Source organism: Suricata suricatta, chromosome 13 (assembly GCF_006229205.1).
Source record: "Suricata suricatta isolate VVHF042 chromosome 13, meerkat_22Aug2017_6uvM2_HiC, whole genome shotgun sequence".
NCBI lineage: Eukaryota > Metazoa > Chordata > Mammalia > Carnivora > Herpestidae > Suricata > Suricata suricatta.
Genome location: NC_043712.1, coordinates 22,615,228 through 22,633,343, shown reverse-complemented (window position 1 = coordinate 22,633,343; position 18,116 = coordinate 22,615,228). Strand labels below are relative to the sequence as shown.

At 45.1% G+C, this 18,116-nt stretch overlaps 1 protein-coding gene and 2 pseudogenes across 3 annotated transcripts in view; 2 read left to right on the top strand and 1 right to left on the bottom strand.

The window, feature by feature from the left end:
* The window catches only part of PALM2-AKAP2 (PALM2-AKAP2 fusion), a 322,809-nt gene that overhangs the window by 29,243 nt on the left and 275,450 nt on the right, over nucleotides 1–18,116 (top strand). The window lies entirely within an intron of this gene.
* LOC115275685 lies at nucleotides 1,491–2,152 on the bottom strand (annotated as a pseudogene).
* Nucleotides 12,638–12,835, top strand: LOC115277111 (annotated as a pseudogene).

Sequence of the window (18,116 nt, the reverse complement as noted above, 5' to 3'; positions counted from 1 at the left end):
CTATGGAAAGGCCTGTTTTGGAGGGAAAATAGGAGTTCAATCTTGGAAATGTTGAATTAGAGATGTCTACTTGATACCCAAGTGGAAATATTGAGTGGGTAGTTAGATGAATGAGTCTGAAGTTCAAAAGAGAGTCTGGGCTGGTGACGCCAAGATGGGAATCATGAACAGCTGCATGGCATTTCAAGCCAGGAGGTTGGATGAGATCACCAAGGGAGTAAAAGTAGATTGAGGAGAGGCCTGAAGGTGGAGCCTGGGCTGTTGCCAGGGATGTTGAGGAACCAGCAAATGAAACTAAGAAAGGGTGGTGGTTGAATTGGGAAGTGAATGAAGACAAATGGTGACCTGGAATTTAAGAAACTGTTTCTAGAGAGAAGTGATCATCTTTGTCAGATGTTGCTGATATACCAAGAAATGTGAGGCCTGCAGATCGACCACTGATGTAGCAGTGTAGAGGTTATGGTGCCCTGGACTGGAGTTGTTTTGGTGGAGAGGTGAAGGTGAACCCTGGGTGGATTGGATTTCAGTGAGAGTAAGACAAGAGGACACAGCAAAAGTGTTGACTCTTCCAAGCAATTTTTCTGTAAAGGGAAAAAGAAAGGGAGATGTAGTTGAAGAAGAGTGTGAGCTCAAAGGAGGCTGCTTCTAGAGATACTAGAGATAGTAAAGCAAGTGTGAGGGCTGATGAGAATGATCTAGAGACTGTGAAAAGTTGGTGAGGCAGGAGAGGGAAGAGAGATCTGGAAGGACATCCTTGAGTTGGGAAGTAAGGATGCCATCTGGGGTGCAGTGTAGGATTGTCTGTCCTCATCCTGGACTGATGGCATGGTCTGTTGCCCCATGGGTAGGCAGGAGTCTGTGATGGTAGGTGTGGATGAGCCCTTCTGACTGCTTCCATTTTTCTCAGTGAAATGGGAAGCAAGGTTATCTGTCCACAACGAGGAAGGGGGAAGAGGTGTTGGAAGTTGGAGGAGATAAATATAATCCTCTGGGACAGTTCAAGAGCACTTAGTCTAAAGGAATGCAGTTTCATTTCTAGATACCTCCAAGGCCTTCTTCCATTTGAGGTCACAAATCAAATGCAAAACCAGATAACACAGTCATGTGTTTTTCTCCAGCATTTTCAACAGAATATGTGCAGGTACAAATACACAAAGTGTTGAGTTTCATCTGAGTCGTTCTATCAGAAAATGTGATTATGGTTATTGATAGTGCCATCTAAAAACTGGCCAAAGAGGGAAGGGGAAGCGTGAGGTGGGCAAGAGGCAATGGAAGGATGACAGGATCAAAACAGTAGAGAAAGAGCACTGTATTATGTTTTGAAACACTGGATTCTTTTTTATAAATTCATTATATTTCCAAGGCATGATGGAAAGTCATTATATTAAAAAATCTGTAGTGAAGTTTTATATATGAAACAGCCTGTATAATAGTAAAATCTGTCTGTCAGTGTTGCTGTTTATATTGCAGTTTCTTTTTTTTTTTTTGACTGTCCTAAATTGTTTATTAGGTAAGAATTTTACAAACATTACTTGTATTAACGGTAACGGTGGAGCTGGAGAGTATTGCGTCTTCTCCAAGCCGCACGGCGAGAACCACCAATAGTGTGGTGGAACTTGTGACCTTTTCCAAGGCCACGGCTCTTGCGGCCTGCAGATGTCAGCCCTCGCATCTCCCTGTGCTTGTGGACCGGTTTGGTGATCCACTGGGTGTCAGGATTTCTTCTAATAGCTTTATGGAATGGATCAATAAGGATAACCTCGAAGAATTTGTATGTGGAATCTTCACCAACCCAGTAAGAATTCAAGACTCTCAGAGCCCCACAGTGGCGTCCAGCTCGCTCCTCTGCAACAGACTGAAGGCTTCGGGCAAACTTTAGCTGGTTGACACCATGATGGACAGGCTTGCCATAGGTAGCACCCTTAGGAACGGGGCGTTTGCGGCCACCGGGGCGCACTCGAATCCGATATATGACATAACCTTGCTTGGCCTTGTACCCCAGCCTGCGCGCTTTATCGGGGCGGGTGGGGTGGGGGGCCCTGTGGAGCGCAGAGAGCTGGCGATACTGCCAGCAGCGCACCCTGAGAAGAAAGCTCATTACATCCAACTGCTTCTTCCTCCATAGCTCCTGGATGTACTTGTAAGCACCCATCTTGGGTTACCTTTGATCTGATGGCTGCTGCCAGATGGAAAGCTATATTGCAGTTTCTTAAAGCAGGTCGTGTATATCTGGAAGAAACTAGGTATAAGCCTTATGGATAAGTCCCAGTGCAGCTGGCTGACTGGGAGGGATCTGAGTGGAGGCCACATGTGAACTAAGGATCACTGGCCCAGCCTCAAGGGCTGGATTTGGAGATGCAAGCTGGTGCCCCCCTGGCCAAGGGAGCAACAGGTTTGGCTGCAATAATAGAGCTGGTGATCCGTGGAGTGTCTGGTCAGACGGGTAGAGGCTGCTGACAAGGAGAGGACCAGGATCTAGAACCTGGATCTGTTCCGTCCAGGAAAAGCAAACTGGTAAGACTTGAGGACAGTGGGCCGTGGGGAAACACCATCCTGAGAAAGGAGCAGGGCACTAGGGCCGTGTACTAGACAGACGCACAGAGGAAGGGCGACATGGAATCCCAATGGCTCATCCTGAGTTGTCAGGTCTGGACTTGGGGGCCGGGGTTGTTTGTGGAATCTAGGAGACAGCAGAGGCACCCCAGGAGAGAGGGGCTCTCAGCTTCAGACACTCTCCCCAGCATGGTCTGCACTGGCTCAGGCCTTGGGCAAGAAGGAGCCCAAGAGTGGGGGCACTGACAGATCCAGCTGTGGAATCTGGGAAAGGCAGGGGCAGAGGACGCCAGGAAGGGCTGACAAGAAACAGCTGCTCCCTTCCCCCAGCACAGATGGAAGGCCTCAATACCAGCACACCATTCATATCATCCGTGGCCAAGTCCACATTTATCTCATCATGGCCCGATCGTCCACATTTAACATAGATCAGGACACTGCCAAGGGGAACCACAGGTCCTTCTCTTGGCCTCACTGATGTTATTCTTGCCCAGGGCAGACATGTGTGTGGTGGGTCAGTGTCGTGAGTTGGTGACTCTACAGGGCTTGAGTCCTCATTCAAATCCAGCAGCATCACAGCCTTGTCACAGGAGCTTCCCGGGTTTGAGTCTCCTCATCCTTGATCAGGAAATGGCAATACCTGTTGTCTCGGTGGCACGAGATCAGAGGTGTGAAAGTGCTTGCAGAAGGGCGCTGTGAGGCACAGCTGGGAAGCTGCCATGCTAGGCCGGGATGCAGAGGCCCAGGTCTTGCAAAATGAAGTGAGGTCAGCCCAGACTAAGCAGACCAAATCAAATCTTTGATGGTTGAGTGATTTTTTAAAATGATTGCAGGTCTGCACAATTTAACAGAACTGCCCATAGTGGCTGAAAACATTTTTCAGAGCGGATCAGATAAAGCCAAGTTAGAAATTGGTCATTGCTGTAAATCAAGTGGTAGACTATCAATGACCCAGATTTCCCCAGAAATTTTCCCACAGGAAGTGAAAGAAAAACCACTGTGTGGCTGCCGAGTCTTGATTTGTCGAGAGCAAAGAGATAGGCACAGCATTAAAAGATTGCTCGTCTTTCAGCTTGCCCTAGTGAATTGGGGTCCACTTAATTCAGAAGCCAGTGAGATGTATAAATCACACTTATAGAATAAATGGTCAGATTCCAACCCCAGTTGCCAGCAATCTATAACGGCCTCTGGCTGCATTGTTCTTCTGTTAGCTGAGCTAAGGGGATGCTTGGGTCATTGCTGAAGCCACTGCTTTTCAATGTTTTATTTATTTTTGATACAGAGAGAGACAGAGCATGAGAGGGGGAGGGGCAGAGAGAAGGAGACACAGAACCGGAAGCAGGCTCCAGGCTCTGAGTTAGCCGTCAGCACAGAGCCTGACGTGGGGCTCGAACCCACAAACGTGAGATCTGACCTGAGCCGAAGTTGGAGGCTTAACCAACTGAGCCACCCAGGCGCCCCAAGCCACTGCTTTTCAGTGCCTCACACGGTGAGGTCAGGATGTTTCCCTTTTCCTGCCTTCCCTTAGAGAAGGTAGGGATGGGAAATGGTATAAAAAGAGGGCTTGTTACGGGCCTTGAACTGGGAGGCCTAGAGAGCTGGTCCTGAAGCAGAGACCCAGATGGCTTCTCTCATTTGCACTGCAGGATAAGTGGACATTCAGAGTGGCCCAGGGCTGTGGCAGCTAATCCAGGACATCCGGGACTTTCCAAGAGGCCCATAAGCCCTGGGAAGAACTTGAAGTCAAACTCTTCCATCTGTTCTGTTAGGCCTACAAAGCAGAGTAACACACCACACCCTATACCCCAGCTGATGAAGGTCAGCTGTCCTCACTCCAAGACGGTTCACGAGGTGGGGATCTTCCTTGGTGACTCCCCACCTGCTCCTGTATCCACCTTATTATTCCCACATTCTGAACTCTTGGCAATGAAGCCTACTTTGACCCCCTTTGGCCCTTTGGATTGGTGTGACTGCTATGGTTGGGCTGACTCCCTCTGTGGCTCTCACACCTTGAGGTGTGGGAGGAGTTTAGAGTGAGACCTTGGTGAGACCACAGAGCCCCCAGGTCCACTTAGGACATAGTGGGTGAGCATAGGTCACACAAAAACCAGCACATGGTGCGTGTTTTACCGCCACCTAAAGTCTGGACAGGTCCACTGTACGGCTATACCATATGCACGTGAGGTGTAAACAAGTATGTACTTAAATGTGTTCTTGACATACAAGTGTCAGTGGTGGAGTTTTCAAGTGAAGAAGAACTTAGAAACATTTGAATTACAGGCCAAGAAACCGTATGTGAGTGATTGTGGGAGGATTCTAAGGCTCTGGATGCCATATCTGAAGAACTTTATTGCAGCTGGATGTAAAGATGCAATATTTGGCTCTAGGAAGAAGTGCACTTCCTGTCCCTGGGAGAATTCGTTCATTCTCATCATTTACTCATCTGCAGAGTATGGACTGGTGGCCCACTGGGTTATAGGGATTCAAGGGCAGCTCTGTGGAATAGATGGACTGTGCATGTTCTAAAAGAGGGGAGCATGTGCTCTTGTCCATGGTCACAAATTAGTAAGTGGCAGGGCTAGATTTGAACACATGTCTATCTGACATTAAGACTCTTCTATCAATCACTAAAGTGCATGACTTCACGAGCATTTTCCGCCTTGTTGGGGGGATGGTATGACTGAGGACTGGTAAGAGATGACGGAAAGGTGTACCAAATTTTGGCAGGTGAGGGGTTTGGATTTTATCCTTTGGGCAATGGGAAGTGCTCAGGGAGTGATCTAATTGGGTATGCACTGTTGAAAGAGTATTCCAGTGAAATACAGAGAGTAATTTGAATTGGGAGAGACTGGGGCTAGACAGGAAGACCACTAAGAGGTGGATTCACTGATCTGGTGATGAAGTAATGAGAGCCCAAAGTAGGAGAATAGCTGTGGAGATGGTGAAGAAGGCTGGATGTGATAGTTTGGGGTCAAATTGCCAGATGTTGGAATGATTGAATAAGGAGAAATACAGATGCTAGACAGGTGTCTAGCAAAGATAAGTGGATATGTGGTTGGTGCTACTCATCGGTATAGGAAGCATAGGGAGGGGAAGATATTTGGGGGAATAGTGATGAGTTTAGTTTGGATGCATTAAGATCATGATGCCTTTGGGACATATATGTGAGATGCCTGGGACATTTCAGAGTAGAACTCAGGAAAGAGATCTCGTGCAGGGACTTTGAAGACCTGCGTGTAATCATAACTGCAGCTGTGGGCATGGTTGAAGCCATCCAGGCAGAGAATGTAGGATGTGAAGTCAACCTGATGACTCACATTTAAGGGATGAGGGTGGCCTGGAAATCAGGGCAGGCAGGAAGGTGGCGGGCAGGATGAAAGAAGGACTTTGCAAGAAGGAGGGAGTGATGCGTAAGGTTAAAGGCTGGCAGGTGGTAACATGATTTCTGGAAATAATAGGATTGAATAGACCCACTGGAAGGTCACTGGTGGCCCTGACAGAAGGAAAAGGCTGGTCAGAGCAGTCGGATGTGGAGCTGAGTGGAGAGGAAGTGAATGAGAGGAATACTGAATGAAGACCGTCTCTGCCCGAGTGGTGGGGTTGTGGAAAAAAAGGAAAGGAAAGGACACCTGGGAAGCATGTCAAGGTTAGATGGAGTCTTGTTTTTTTTTTTTAAAAGACAGGAAGTCAAAATTTGGAGATGAAAGAGCAAGTTGACAATAGAGAAGGAGGTGAACCCTGCAGGTGAGTGGAAGGAAAATTGATGGCATAAGGTCTCTGAGAGTCATGAAATGATGGAATTCAAGGCACTAGTATTAGCTTTTTATGTATAAATAAACAAACAAAACACCAATAGCTTATATTGAGTTCCTACATAAGCTAAGCATAGGCTTGTTCTGGGAAGGAAGTATCTGCCACTGACACTAGAGAATTGACAAGAGCAGGTACAAAGATTGCTGGACAATGTTGAGAGCCCGCCTGAGGCTGAAGACCACAGCTGGGTGGTGGCATCCTACCGCTTGGTGTTCTGATCTTCTCCAACATGCCGTGGCACCCTACATGGGTGTTTCATCTTGGGAAATCCTTCACCTCCACTTGGAATTCTTCTGGATGGATAGAGATCAAGGTTTTTGGAGAGGAAATTGTCAAGGGACTGTGGGAATAACGGTTGGATGACTCATGCACACAAACACTGAGGTCATCCAGCACAATGGTGGGATTTGGTATGGATACTGGGAGCCAAGGAATGAAGTCATCAGTAGAAATGGAGAAGTGACCAGAAGAACAGTAGGTGACAGAGATGATAGGATGATAGGGTGGACCAAGGGAACAAACAAGACTTTTTCCAGGAGGGCAGAGGGATCATGATCTAGAGGCAACATTAAGAAGTTAAAAAGAGTTGCCAAACTCATTTCCTGATCCTGATACAGTCTGGTTGAAAGGAAGCCCTTTTTAAAAAAAAAAACAAAAAACTATTCTGTACTGTTCACTGAATCTGAAGCTGAACTGACAGCTACCAGTTTGCCGAGAGGCGATACCAACACCTTAAAAAAAAAAAAAAAGCTGTAGGAAGTAGCCCATTCTCAGCTTTATTTAACCAGATTTATTCACCTCTACTGAATTTTCCAAATTAGTATGTCCATATTTTAAGGAATCAATCTTAGGCATAAAAAACAGTAGGAGTCAAATGACATGCACCATAACACTTCTTTTAATCAAACTATTCTCCTAAATCTCTGGTTAAAATTTAGACTGCAGTGGACACTCAAAACACGGAAACATTCCAGTTGGCACCTTTGTGGCTGTTTGACGCCTGGGCACAGTTGCTGGCCGTTTGGTGGATCTGAGGCCAATTTTGAACTAGGATTGGCCCAGGTGCACCCACGGCGTCTTGTTATCTTACCACACCTTGGCGTCTAAACCTACCCGTTTTGCTAAGAATGGTCAGACTGGAGGAATGTAAATAACTGTCAATCACAGAAGTAGCGAATTTAATCTAAGACAATTCTCTCAGACTTTGATATTTAAAATGTTCATAGCCTAGGCACTCAGATTGGTTTTTTAACTGAAAAATAAAAGCGAAAAACAAACACTGGGACACAAGTAGATGGTATAGTAGATTGTGTACGTTTGCAGTATAAATTAGATCCTCTGGTGAGCTGTACAGGGCATCAGGGTTGAAAAGTGGAATCCAGAAAGCAAAAAGTTGGCCACCTCAGAGCCCACAGGGGTGCTCAGAAACTTTACCGTCATAGTGGTGGCCACTGAAAGTTTTGTGACTTGACTTACAACGAAGAAGGTAGCACAGCTGTAAACCATTTGTGCTTGGACACAGGGCCCTTTTGTCTGTTCCAAATGTTCTTGGCCCCCTCCCTCAATTTCATGGAGTTTGGTTGTTAGTGGATAAGTAGTTGTTGAAATATAGGTTCACTCTTGCCGAGCCTGCCATGCACCAGGACTTCTGGAGAGCTTGGGGTATTGGATTTAAGACAGGGAATCTTGTTTGTGATATATGACAAGGTAAAGAAGTCATTCAGTGGATTGACCACATGTTCATCGTGACTTCATTCATAGAAATGCACGGATTCCTGAAGCGAAGGCTCCCTTCCCAGTTGTCTGGGAACATAAAAGCATGGAGCGCCGCCTAGTGGAGACGATTTGTTGGCATGTGTTCCGCCTCACTTTTTTTTTTTTTTTGAATGCGGGAAGATATTTTAACAAATGAGTTAGTGAATGCATTTATGAAATGTGGGTAGCAGTAGGACAAAAAGGTATAAATAAGCCCTTCCAAAACTTTAATTAGCTACACAGTCTTTTAATGATGAACACAAGATTCTGAATCACAGTATCTTATAACTATAGTGGCTTTGGGATTAATAATACAGAAACTACGATTGTGGTTACTTTTGAGTGAAGGGAGCAGTGTTGGGATTGGGATGGGGCACATGGAGAGGCTTCTGGAAGTGGCTGACAAGTTCCATTTATTTTAACTTGGTGGAAGTTATCAGGATGTTTGCCTCATAAGAACTCATTAAGCTAAACATTGATTTTACGGTGTTTTCTGTGCCTGTATTTGATTGAAAAAAAGGTTAAAAAGTATGGAGAGTTGTGACCAACACACTACCACCTAAATTTATAACCCTTTTAGGAGAAACCTAAAAAATGCTACGGGTCGCATGGTTTTGACACTTTATTTCATCATATTTTCAAAATAAGTCTTAGGTACTGATGAATCCCTGCATGGACAGGCTTGGTGGTGTCATTCAAACTTAATAAGTTGTTTTCCTCCTTAGACGTATGCTGCTTTGAGTATACTGTGAATTTGTGTCCTGTTGTGTATTTCAATATCAGCTTTTATAGTCTCCATGGCAGAAATTTTCCCCTTCTCAGCTGCTCAGAGAAGTCCAAATTCAGTAGTGCCCTTAGAACATCTGGTTGCCATGGAAATGGCCATTTAGTTGTATGTTCATTTTTGTAACCCGTCAGAGAGAGAGAGAGAGAAACTAAGAATTACTTAGGAAAGCACCCGCCCCTTAGAAAAATCCTTTGCAGAGATTGCAAATTCAGAGAAGTTTCATTTTGTTTTAGAAAGTGAGACGTGAGCAGGTGCACTAGGAATGCTGAAATATTTGCTTCTTCTAACAGAGCATTTTACAGGAGAGAGTATTTCCAAGAGATATAAATGATGACAAATCAACATGGCATTGTAATATTAAATCCAGCATAGTTTAATTCTGAGTTATTCAGTCGTAACTAAATTTCCTCAAGACTATATAATGTGTTTAAAAATTTACCTTAAAGAAAATCTCAAAAAAAAAAAAAAAAAAAAAAAAGCTTTCCTGTAATCCAAATGAGGAAGGAGGAAAAATAGCAATGAGGTTGAAAGGCCCAAATTGATTCCAGAAGCGCTTGCCAAGTTTCCACAATGTCTCATCAGCTGTTTGTGGGGATGGGGGGAGGGGGAGGAGGCTTGGGAAAAGCACGGACTCTTTTCTAGGTTCTCAGGGTAGGAAGCGAGATTTTGATCTGGTCAGTCTGGTCTTGTATCTCCATTCATGTCTTCTCCCTTATCCTGGACAGATCTGGCCCCAGCAGTGAATAGGAGGCCATGAGCACACACATTCCAGAGACAGCTCTTGTACCACATCACAGAACGCCACCAACCTCCTAGTGGTTTGGAGAGACGCACACATGCTTAAGTAAAGACTGAATTATATGCATGTGTGTATTATGTGCACTAAGCTGGTAGTTTTGCGTGTGTTCCTTTTTTCATTCTTTTTTAAAAATCTTTTTTTAGCATTTGTTTTTGAGACAGAGTGTGAGTGGGGAGGGACAGAGAGAGAGAGACACACAAAGAATCTGAAGCAGGCTTCAGGCTCTGAGATGTCCGCACACAGCTCGACACGGGACTCCAACTCACAAACCGTGAGATCATGACCTGAGCTGGTCAGACGCTTAATGGACTGAGCCACCCAGGCGCTCCCCTGTTTCCATTCTTGATAGTGCTGCATATACAGAGATTAGCCACTGAGTTGGAATAAACTGTCCTTATTCGTTTGGCATTGTGAGGCCACTAAATATCAGAAAACAAGCTTTTAAAAAACATTACAATTGAAACTAGAGCATCGGCACAAATAAACATGAATTAGAAAGGTTTTTTTTAGCATTGTTTGTAATAATAAAAAATTGAGAACAATTCAATAGGAAAAGAGGAAAATGGTTAAATATATGTTCACAGTATGGAACATTATGCAGCAGCTTAAACAGTAAAGTCGATCTGTATGGACTGACGTGAGAGAAAGTCTACATAGATGCACACACCTTATGTAAACGCGTAAAGAAGGGGCTAGGAATTTCAGAGAGGGTGGAGAAAATGGACTCTGGTCTTTCCTGTCTTGCTAGGATTTTTAAGTATCAAAATTGTGTTCATGTATTATTAGTGTTCATTAAAAATTTAGACAAATTTAAGCATCTTTGGAATTGACTTTTTAAGTTATCGTACACTACCTGGGGGGAAACATATCAACATGGTTGAAGTTGTGAGGGTACCCCGAATTCTCACTGGACCTTTTAATCTAAAGATTTTTTTTCAAAGGAGGACTTAGGGCGAAGACGCCCTCATGTGTGTGTGTCTGGGGTGCCCTAGAGGTGGATGTGGTGGCCTTGATCTGACATGTTGGCTGTCAGCTTAGGCCTCAGTCTTAGCCTCTCCTGCCCACTATTAGCTCAAGCCCCCGGGTAAGGAGGTGAAATAATTACAGGTCAACCCATCTCAGCATTTCCTGGGATCTTAAAAGCAGAGGTTGTTTTACTCCAACATTTTTTATTCGAGATACCATCAGCCCCAGAGAGTCACGGGGAGGGACTCACCCAAGACTCTGGCGGTGCTAGCTGCTCCTTTGTCATTTGAATTCTGGCTCGTGAGCAGATCTTATGCCCAAGACATGGGAAATCTCAAAAGTCTCCTTCAGCTGTTGTCTTTGGGGAAGACCATGGAGTGGCTAGAGAAAGTAAATCTGATTAGAACAGTCTTTTTCACAACAGATACCAGTGGCTTTGGAGACCTGGATTTCGTTGCTGAAATATTCTGTCTGGGGGAGGCCATGGAAGCCACCTGCACATTTCAATTAGAGCAGCATGCTGGAACCCATTTATTTGTTTGCTGCTTTGAACTTGTCCAGCCTGGGCTCCCAAGTACCCCAGGAACTCCTACATAGAGCACAGTATCCTGACTTTTACCTAAGAAGTCAGACTATGTCCATCTCCTCAACTTTCAAACTGTTTTTAAAGTACTGTCACCACACCAGGCATGAATAACCGCTTCCAACTCCTCTCACCACCAATGGAGGTGGCTGCTGTGTGAGCTGCAGAATGGGACCAGGCACAGCCCAAAGCAGGGCCACTAGACCTCGTGGTCTGTAGACTGGGTGCTGAATAATATTCCCCGAACGGCTGAATGCCCAGGCATTCATATAATCTAGGAAACTGAACGGGCCCCCCTTCTCCATTGAACACCCCTTGTAACTGAGCTCCTAGGATCCACTGCATTTGGGAATATTTGGGAGGTTGCTGTGTATCCATCCATTCAATAAATGTTGATTAAGTACATTCTCAGTGCCAGGTACTCTGCTAAGCGGTGGGGATACAGTGGTAAAAAAAGCCATCCCGGACTTTACAATCCAACAGAAGTTATTCTGGGAGAGTCCTAGGGTGTTGTATAACCCCGCTGAAATGGCCATGTTGCTTCTCCTGCGCTCACTGATGCGCAAAGGACTGCAGGGACCTGCCCAACACCTCCAGCCCTGCTTTGTCCTCAGCTCCTCTATGGATACGACCCCTCCTGACAGGGAGCCCATTCTCTTAGGTAAGAGATCCTGTAAGCCGATCTTCTCATATCAAAACATAAAATGCCTTGGATTCCATTGCTTTTGATAGGCATTTGGGACCAAAGGCATTTTATTTTTTTTTTAATGAAAAAATAGTTTTTCATAAGTTAATGTTTTTTCTTCTGGACCTGGGTGCCCTTCTCTTATTCATCCTCTGCCCATGCAGCTAATCATATTTGAAGGATAAAATAACACCAGACTCATCACTGAATGTTTTGAGGAAAATGTATTTGTTAGAAGCCTGGGGTTCTAAGAAATAGAGACCAGATTGAGCTAGCTCAAGGAAGAAGGGGTAGGGGTTGTTATTATAAGGATGCAGGGGTGTCTCACAGAATCAGAAACAGAGATGTGCCTGGACTTGTGGAGGACATTAAAGCTGGAAAGCAGAGAGTCACTGAAATCCTTTCTCTGTCTTCTCTCTGCCCCATCTTCTTCATCCATCCATCTTTTCTTCCCTTCTCTCTTCCCCCTCCCTTTTTTCCTCTGCCCTCCCCACTCCCCCATATCTCTTTCTTTACCTAGCTTCCTCTGCTCTTCTGCATATGGTCAATCAAATATGGTGGCCTCACAGGTTCTAAGTTTATGTGTCATGGGCCCAGCCACATCACAGAGACTCCCTTCATAATGCAGGAGCCAGAGTCATATTGTTCCAAAATGGCTCCTGGAAGTCACTCTTCTGGATGTGAGTTAGCTTCTAGAGCTTTGCGCAGTGGCAGTATCGTAGCCAATGAGGTTTATCCGAGGCGCGATTATTGCTAGTTAGCTTCTAGAGAAGAGGCACAGATATGCCCCATGGTATCTAGTATGCCTGAGTCAACACACACAGAAACACTTCTAGACCATATGTCAAAATCCCTTTCATGATTGCTTATGAAAGGAATTTAACAAGAGATAGTCAGATGGGCCCTGCTTTGAACCCATGTAAGAGGACATGGTTCGGACTTGAGCTGCAGAATTCCCAAGATTTTTGTGAGGTTCTGGGAACAGCCCTAGGTTCCAGTCATGAGCTAGAATTCTTGGGCTCCCGTCATGGAACCACCATGAAATAACTCAGGGATCTTGGACAAGTCCTTGTCCTGGATGAACCTTCAGAGAAGTAGAACCAGTCTTTACTGAGTACCTACCTAATGGTGTGTTGAGCATTGAACAGACTTTTTAAAAAAATGTTTGCACTCATAAGTCTAACAGGAGAAACCTAACAGAGGACCATAGGGAGGGGAAGGGGGAAAGAGTTGGGGAGAGAGAGACACACAAATAATGAGAGGCTGAATACTGAAAACAAACCGAGGGCTGAAGTGGGGGGGAAGGGGGTGATGATCATGGAGGGGGCCACTTGTAAGGGGGAAGCACTGGGTGTTGTATGGAAACCAATTTGACAACGAACTACTATAAAAGAAAAAACCCTGAAGTTCAGAGATTTGTGGGGAGGATTGGAACTGGACCACTATTTAAAACAAGAACGCCAGGATTTGTGTTTTCCTCGGCATCTATATTTGTTTGTTTCTTGATTTGTTTTGCTGTGTCCACTTATCAGGCTATCTCCTAATTCATAAGGAGATATACCACATTCATTTCCATTTTCCAAATGTGACAGACCAAAATGCTTTCTATTCCTATTCTTTGAATTTACATGCCAGATATGGAGTAGCTACGTGTATCTCTTCAGGACTCATCCATGCATGAAACTCTTTGAATCAGCACAGTATTGTACAGCCTAGTTTTGTTTCTCTCATCAAATGTCAATGAGTTATTGACCACCCAAACAAGTGGCCCGTTCATGTGAGTTCATGATGATTTGTGATTGATAGCCTACTCCCCTGCCTAGTTTCTACCTCATTTCAAGTGGGCTCTATGATATAAAAGTGATAGAGGTACAAATTACTCTATTGGGGTGCAGCTATACCATGAGCCAGAGATTTTTATTTGATGTTTACCATTATTTCAAAAAAGGGAATTCGTTTCATAAATAAAGTGAGCTCACACAGAGAAATTGCACTTTGAGTTTTTTTCAGAGATGGCAAGTGTTGTGACATTGAGTTCATAGGTTCGTGTTTTCTGGTCCTGTGGAAAGAATAATATTAGTTATGTGAATCTAATAATGGAAGGGGGTAAAGTCTTCAGAAACAGATCTAAAATGGGGCCCCTGGGTGGCTCAGTCAGTTAAGCATCTGACTTTCATTCAGGTCGTGATATCACAGTTCAGGAGTTAGAACCCTTGTGGGATGAGTTTGAACCCTGCATGGGGTAAGCTTGAGTTCCACTTCAGGTGAGCGTCACTTCTCTCTCTCCCTCTCTCTCTGCCCCATGCTCACCTGTGCCCTCTCTCAAGAAAGGAAGGAAGGAAGAAAGAAAGGAAGAAAGGAAGGAAGGAAGGAAGAGAAAAAAAGGAACAGACCTAAAATAAGTTCAATTTATTGTTATTAAAAAATGGAGCTTCAAGGAGTCCTCATTAAAGGTGGTGATGTGGCAATGTGGTGCACAGGCTTTTCTGTGAATCGATCCTTTGATTTCAGTTTATCAGATAAGGTGGAAGAACAATGACTTGTTTTATAATGCTTTAGTTATTGACTGCATAGGAGTTTGCTTTCTGCTTCAGCTCTTGTTCAGAACCACTAAATAGCATACAGAGGAACTACTGCTTACTTATTTAAATACTTGTTTTTAAAGAAAGTGAAAATTCCCTCTGGTTAAACTTATTATGTAGGCTCCGTTCTCTCCCTGGGTGCCCACCTCACTTCTGCATTGCTCTGGGGAGCACATAGCCCGTTGCTTCACCCTTTCCTATAAAGCCTTGGCCATCCTCTCCCAAGAAGCCAGCCCGTGCATTGCACCCAGGGGGGTCTTGATATATCCATAGCACTTAGTACATCTATTGTCTCTTCACCTGCTTTCCTCTATTAGATCGTGAGCACCTTGAGAGCTAGGAGAGTGACCTATTTATCTTGGTTTCCCGAGTCCCCTGGAGCAAAGACCACAGCGTGTTGTAGGTTCTTGTGGCAAATTCAATTCAAGGCATCCTGGGGCCGCCCTGCTCACTCTGGAGAGAGGATAAAAACTGAAGTTCCTGAGTTCTCTGCCTGCCGCAAAATTCCGGGCTGAAAACCACATGGAGCGTCCCTTCCTGCTCACAAAGGAAGTCTTCCATTTCACAGTCTCAGGACTGAGCTCACCAGTTTTGCCTGATAATCCTGTCCACTAATAAAAATCAATCCGTTAATCAATTATGAATTTTTATGGGAAGAGCCAATACAAAATAAACCTTGATTTATAATTTGATCGTGTAAACGTTTGACAAATTAGACAAATAAAAAACTGGAAGAAAGACAACCCTGAAAGGAGAAGTTATGATCTGTTTGAACTGTGTGAGTGATTCTTCATGAGCATATGTTCCGGTGGGGATGGAGTGGGAGACTGATGAATTTGCTGAAATCTCTACTGGCGTCTGGTTATGATTTTAGTGTTTAAAGATTCAGTAATGTTTTTCATGCCTCATGGCTCCTAAGCACAAGCTAGATTTCTTTATCTGGTGGTCAAACAAAGAAGCCACGCTCTAGTACACAGAAGGAGAAAGAGGTGACTGCGTCGGACTCCCTGGGAGCCCCTGTATTGGTGACTTTATGGATGTCTTAAGGGATTCAATGGGCAGTTTTGGTGATAGATGGTCTTTGTCTTATACACTGACTAGAAACTGAGTGTGACTTTCTCGGAGACACAAAATTTGTTGTGCAGATAGACTTCAGGGTTGGCGGACTTAGTGAACATGTCGTGTCTTACAGTGGGGCTGAAGGGAGGGCGGGGAGGGCCTGGTCAGCTCACCGACCCCAGGGCTGGCGCTGATGTTTGATCAACAAAACACATCTAAGCTTAGGATTCTGACCTTGGTCCAGCTGCCAGCTGGGATTGAGTAAAGCCTGTTCAAGCCTGCCTTCCCTGCTTCAGTTAATGGGGGCAGGGGGCGGGAAAAAGAGAACTGTTAAGGAAAAGGAAAGAACAACATCAGCCAAACAACATTTACATTCACTAAAGAGAATAGTGTGTTTATTTAGTTTTCGCTGAAGAGCCCCAGTCAACAGTTTTAAAGCTGGGTTGGAATAACAGAAAGGCCTTGGAGGAGACGGGGAGGGAAGGGGACGCTTGTTTAGTGTCTGCTCTATGTTGTGTTGTGTTTCATACTTGTGACCGTCTTCAGCGGAAGGAACAGTTCTCTCCATTTTACCAGTGCTGCACCTGACGCTCGTGGGCTGTGGAAGGTCACACGGCCCTCACTGACAGAGTCTAGACCAGAACCCAGGCCCGTCTCTCTTCAGAGTCTGTAGTTTTCACACTGCAGACTCTTAAAATTAGCAAAGGTTGAGGGGCGCCTGGGTGGCTAGTCAGTTAAGCGGCCAACTCTTGACTTCGGCTCAGGTTGTGATCTCGTGGTTTGCGAGTTCGAGCCCTGTGTTGGGCCTCACACTGATAGTTGCAGAACCTGCTTGGGAGTCTCTCTCTGCCCCTCCTCTACTTGCATGTGCGTGCACGCTCTCTCGCTCTCTCTCAAAATTAATCGATAAACTTAAAAAAAATTAGCAAAGGTTGAAAGCCAGATGGAGACTCCAGCATGCCACCTCAGATGTAGTCTGAACGTGAGGTTTAGGGGGTATGTGTCAGGAGAATGGGCAGATTGTGAGTCTTTAAGGTCCCCAGAGCCTTGGAGGAAACAACCTGCTGTTTGCATTAGGCGCTGTTCAGTTGGAGGCGAGGTGTTCAGTAGGGGTTCCAAAGCCGTCTTTTCCTTCTCGTCGGTAGTGTAACTGCCCCTCATAGGCAGAGGAGTGCTCCGTCCACGTGCACATGTGTCTGTACACACTCACATACGAGGCGTGTGTTCTCTCCCTTGTAAGGGCTTCTCTCTCTGCCCTCTCCCACCCATAGCAGAGTGTGCCTCTCTGTGGCTGAGCTTTGCCTTGTATTAGGGCGCCAACATGTAGGAACTCTGCACCCAGGCCCCAGAGAGCGTGCCTCTTTCATCTTGAAACCCCCGTGGTTCCTTGCACAAGGGTGATGAAGCTGCCTGTTGGTTCAGGGATGATTTATGACAAGTAGTGTAGGTGACCACCTGACACCCTCATGCTACCCTCTGTCCCATTGTGTGGATACGTATTAAATGAAGCTGGACAACTTTTGAAAATCATAATAAGACGGGCACCTGGGTGGCTCCGTCGGTTGAGTGTCTGACTCCAGCTCAGGTCATGATCTCACGGTTCGTGAGTTTGAGCCCCACAGTGGGCTCGCCGCTGTCAAGCCTGTTGGCGCAGCGCCCCGTGGGATCCTCTGTCCCCCTCTCTCTTCCCCTCCCCTGCTTGTGCCCTCCCCAAAATAAATAAATGTTTTTTAAAAATCACAGTAAGAACATTCCTAACACAGTCAGAAACTTCTGGGAGTTGTTTGCAGGCCTTTAGACAATGGTCTCCTTTCTGGACTTACCCCAAAGTGGCAGATGCAATTAAAGGTACAGAGTAAAATCTAAAATTATGCAAGCCCTCTTAGTTGTTTATAACTGAAACACCCAGCATTTCTTGATAATCAGTGGAAAATATTGAGGTTTGCAGTGCTTAAAGTAATCAATGCGTTTCTCTGATGAGCCACCTAAGTCAGTACAAAACTCTGTCTTTTTTGATTGCCGAACTAGTCTTTTTTTGGTCTTGCTAGAGAAAATGATCTAAAAACTCCTTGTTTTGGGTGACTCGAACTGCCAATTAAATTTTAAAAGCCAATTATTTTCAAGCAGTAGAGCCTTACAGATTCTAAAGTCGCAGATTGAAAACCAACCAAGCATCCAAAGTGTAAAGATTTCCTTTTTTGGGGGGAACACTCACAGATTCTTTCTACTTCATTCCAATCCCCGTGCCTCGCTCCCACCCACAGACTCGGACGCAAGGGAAAGCTCACTAATTGGTTGAACAGGTGTAAAGGATTTAGTGCCTGCAGAAGGAAGACCCTGACTTCTCATGGGGTCAACTGTAGAGCATGCCTCTGTGGGGCAGGTTTGGCTACATGGAAGTTTCTGGAAGGGCTCCAGGCTTGAGGTTTGGCAAGTCTCATTGGCTGAGTTCAAATCCCACCCAGTTCAGTCACTTACTACTATGTAAACATGGCCAATTACTTAATGTTTCAAAGCCTTGGTTTTACTGTCTG